Raw genomic sequence first — 5,189 nt, forward strand, 5'->3', positions numbered from 1 at the left:
GCGCACTCCACTTGTTTTTAAAATAATATATGTATTCGAAACAAGTTAAACATATGTACAAAATTCTTTACACTATGGAGATCATAGTTGTATCTTAAACATTATACAGTTCTCTTCCTCTTGTAAAAAGTCCACTTAGGCTAATTCAATTGCTTTAGACAAGCCGAACTATCTTTCTCTATTTTAATCGCAATAGTATCCGTGTATAATACACTTACGTTGTCGCATGAGTTACCGTAGTTGTATCTTGAACTTTCAATAATCGTATGTTCTTCATACTTCCAATAATCATCTGCCTTTTGTCAAAACTCACACAAGCGGGTTCAATTAGTTTAAACACCATTTGACAAGACAAATTATTCTCCTTATATGTTTCAAAACTGTTCATCTTGCTCTAACATGTCAACGGTTAGGCCATTCACTTCTACGATGGTTAACTTTACGTTTATTTTTTAACTTTTCTCTGACCAAATTTCTCTTTCACGTGACTTTATATTTACTCTCTTTCCACTCGCCTGGTCGCAGCTATTTATACATCTATCACTTAGACCTTCTAGAAGTCTCCATAGCATCGACATCATTGAATTACAAACACAAAATAAATAAATTAATAATACTACCTACACTAAACAGTCTTTTATATCTGATATTCATCTATATCCAATAAAGAAATAACTTTGACATTCATCTATATAATAAGACTCTGTGTATGTGTCACGTGACTCTTCCCAAACCGTTGGTCGCATCAAGTTCTAAGTGGTGCCAAACGAATCGTCTGGGCTTTGAGGTTTGCACAAAGATAAAACTTTTCACTCAGCCTCTTAGGAAGCACAGGTATTTAACGAAAACACTTTTACGGGGATTTTCAGAAAGCAGACCCAAATTTAGCATTAATTTAAATTAAAGCACCTAAATAAGTAGACCTACTAATTACCGTTCGTAACTTAGTTGAAGAACTTAAATTTGCATTATAGAAGCAATTATCATAAAACTGAAAAAGTGCAAAATAGTAGTTCAAACATTACATTTGCATTCTAGTGGTCCTGTAAATGTGGGCAATAGACCCACGATTTCGTTAGTAGTTGTTATAAGCAAGGCCGGATTAAGGTTTAGTAGTCCCAAGGCCCAGATAATATTTGGGAAAGAAATAATAATAATTCTCTTTTGGTTCTATTCTGCTAGTTTTATAAACAATATATTTTTTTTTACTCGGGTGGCTGGTGGGGCCCAAGGCCAATGCATTAATCTGGTTCTGGATATGAGTACAAGGCTTCTAATTGCCTTATAGTAGCTACACTATAAAATTTGGCTGAACAATATACCTAATCGTATTGTTGTATTTTAGCTGATAAACCTTTTATTTTGATGAGGTTAGAAAAAAACAACTTATTATTTGTTTAAAATTAATGTAGCTGATAAACCTTTTATTTTGATGAGGTTAGAAAAAATAACTTATTATTTGTTTAAAATTAATGTAGTCTCTAGGATACGAAATATTTTTCTTTCTTAAAATCCGGTTTAAAGATAAAACGGCTGGAAGTAAATAAACCACAGAACAGGAGAGACAATAATGTTTTCTTGTATACTATAGAACTGACTAAAGCAAAATGATCATCACAAAAGCATTACACTCTATAAGCTTTCGCACCTGGAGAATTCAAGTTAAAAGCTGAAATTTAAAAATAGGACTATATGTTAATTTTCCTTTTAATATATATGTCCCCCATTTGGGGCAGCGGTAAGTTTCTGTGCTTACAATGCTAAAAATCGGGTTTCAATTCCCCGCAGTGGAGAGAGAGAGAGCAGATAACCTACAGCGTAACTTGACGTGAAAACATAAGAAAACAATTAAGATATTGCTATGCAATGTGCTTGAAATAGTTTCAGTAATAAGAGATTGCAAACATTTCTTTGTTTGATATGTTATTCGATGAAAATAAATGGTTTAGCCAGGGACGTACCTAAAGTATTTGGCACCTGGGGCGGACTCTTCCTTTAGCACCCACGCCCCATAAATAATTTTAAAATTTAAACACACAGAAAAATATATTATGTTTGCAAGTAGATTTTTAAACAGTGCAGTACTGTCATAAGCAGATTGGAAATAAGAAAAATGCAGGACATTAAAAATTCAGTGAACAGGTAATACGGCATTTTATTTTATATAAAAAAATCCAGTCTCAACCCTAAGCCTATTATTAAAAGATAAATAGAGAGGATTTACAGTCTTTGATTTCGAGTCTTAATTTCTGAAAATTGATCAATGATCTCATCAAAATTCGCTTTATTTGCATATTCATGTTCAATTGAAAGTAAAGCCAGATTTGTCAGTCTTATCTGACTCGTGGTCGAGCGAAAGAAATTTTTTATCAATTTCAATTTTGAAAACCTTCTTTCACATAAAGCAATAGACACACAGACAGTCAAAAAGAATTTCAAACACAGTGACAAGCTTGGCAGAGATTCACAAAAATCCCATTTCACAATAAACTCCAAAAAACTGTAATGCTGTCCATTTCTTTGTCTATTTAATGTTGATTTTGGCAGCTTCCAAATGCCTCCAAAGTCGTCCAATTTCCACACTGATATCTTCATTAGAGAATTCATCAAAAATCTATGTCAAATTTGGAATATGCTTCCTAAGTTCTTCTTCTGTTGCAACAAACAAAGTGTTTAGCTGAATAACAGCGACGATTGACATAATTTGATGCATTGGCTTAGAACGAATCTCCAATTCTTGATTAAAGCGATCAAGACATTCAAACATAGCCATTTTTACTTCCTCTGACAATGTGAGACCAGTATCCTTTGCCATCTCTCCTGGCATCCTTTTTCGGAGCTTTACTCTCCCTCTTCTCTCCATGGAAATGTCCATTTCCTCACACTTTGTAGTTGCATAATGAATGGCCCTCTCCACAATTTCATTGTGCTGATCTTCAAGAAACAATTTTAGAGCCTGGAGCTTCACAGTGCACTTTTTTAAGGCTGATTCTAACTCTGCAAATAGTTTTGTGTGAGATTAATTTCTTCCAGGACTTCACACCAGAAAGAAAGGTAACTCAAAAGAGAGAAATCACACACAGAAATCAAAACAGGATCATAATTTCACAGCAACTCTACCAATGTTATGAAGTTTCCTATGTTTGCTGATGACATGTCCTCTTTGTGACTACGAAAAGAAGATTCTGGTGAGCCAGAAACAAGATTAAGTCCAAGAGACGATGTAAAATATCCCTCCATTTCTCTCTCTCGTTATCCATTGCCGCTTGATGAACTTAATCAATTGTTTTTTGAAGCTTCAATCCTGCTCCCAAGGTTTTCCATTTCTCCAGGCATGAGAAATGCTGCTCAGAAGCCTTATGGTCAGATACCTTTGGGTTTAGCTTCCATGTTGCTTGAAACCCAGTGACAAAACTGGATGTTCCAATTCCTTTGTTATCAAGAGCAAACACTCTGCAGCAAAAACAAAATTTTCTTTTGATGGACAGTAAACCATCCATGTTCTCAAAACTTCCTTGCCATTTGGCAGAGCCTTACTAGTTCAATATAGAATAGTACTGTAGTTATGGACGTAAATCTGAAATGTTGTTTACTGTATTAAACATGTAACTATTCACATATCTCCATGCAGTCACATCATCACCCTCTCTGTCTTAACATCACTATGTAGTTACATTAAACAAATCATGCAGTCATATCACCACCACCATCGTAATATCACCACATAGTCGTCATAAAAACTCACTCAGTCATACATATCATCGTTACTTCAGTAGTCATGGTTGTCGGAAAAAGTTAAGTCTAAAGTTTAGTTTAGTCACAGGGACCACCATTCATAAACACAAGTTTCTATAACATCACGACGATGCATTTATAAACACTTAAACATCACATTGTCAAAAATTACTGGATACTCTTATAAGTACCATGATATTGTTATAAACACCAGCACTTTATGCTTTATCATAATTATTTAATGAAATATACCTTATTTATGTAGAGTCAGAGTGTCAAGTGAACTACACTTTGAATGTCAGTTGCACCCGGCAGGCCATGCTTAACAAACTGTGACTGAAAGGTCAACAAACGTTCGCCTTTAGATGTCATTTTTATCAAATATTTAATTTTTCGTTTGTAAATTTTGTATTGCCAACAAAAAAAAAATTATAGTGGAAATTAACATTAAACAACATTAACATAGACATGATTTTAATAGACTAAGGCAAAAAACAACAGCAATAAGGCTGAAAATATGTGATAAATCACGTGATTTATGTCACAAAGTTTTAGCCTTTTTGGTACAGATATGGCCCGGCATGGCCAGGTAGTTAGGGCACTCGACTGGTAATTTGAGGGTCGCGGGTTCGAATCCCCGTCACACCAAACATGCTCGCCCTTTCAGCCGTGGGGGCGTTATAATGTGATTGGTCAATCCCACTATTCGTTGGTAAAAGAGTAGCCCAACAGTTGGCGGTGGGTGATGATGACTAGCTGCCTTCCCTTTAGTCTTACACTGCTAAATTAGGGACGGCTAGCGCAGATAGCCCTCGTGTAGCTTTGCGCGAAATTCAAAAACAAACAAACAGGTACAGATATGTCGATGATACTGTTACCTCTCCATTTGTTAATTAACTTTCCGTAACTTCGTTCCGACGAAACTTTAGCGACACAAGTCCTTACTTAATAAAAACTGGTTTATTCTTTCTGAATATAACTTTACCGATACACTTATTTTCAACAGTCGCTCTTTTACAAACGTTTTAACAACGAACGTTAACTTCAACAATACTTCCTGACTGCAGTTCAATTACTCACTACCTACACACACATTATCGTCCCGTCACGTTGTCACCCTCTTATATATACCAGGCTACCCTATATCTAGTAATCTCCCGACAATTCCCGAAGGTTCGAGAGAACGAGTCACGTGACCTCGCTGACGCAACAACTGGTTTCACTTCTTTTCTATCGATTCTGTAATTCTTAATGACAGAAAAAAAGTAAAATACTGTTACTCATTTTCTACAAAAGGGGTTTCATGACGTAACACTACGTTGAATAAAATATCCCTGTAGGTACAACAATAACACAGGCCTGCTATTATTTTATTGTTTGTTTGTTTTGAATTTCGCGCAAAGCTACACGAGGGCTATCTGCGCTAGCCGTCCCTAGTTTAGCAGTGAAAGACT

This window comes from Limulus polyphemus, unplaced genomic scaffold (assembly GCF_000517525.1).
Source record: "Limulus polyphemus unplaced genomic scaffold, Limulus_polyphemus-2.1.2 Scaffold493, whole genome shotgun sequence".
NCBI classification, from domain to species: Eukaryota; Metazoa; Arthropoda; class Merostomata; order Xiphosura; family Limulidae; genus Limulus; species Limulus polyphemus.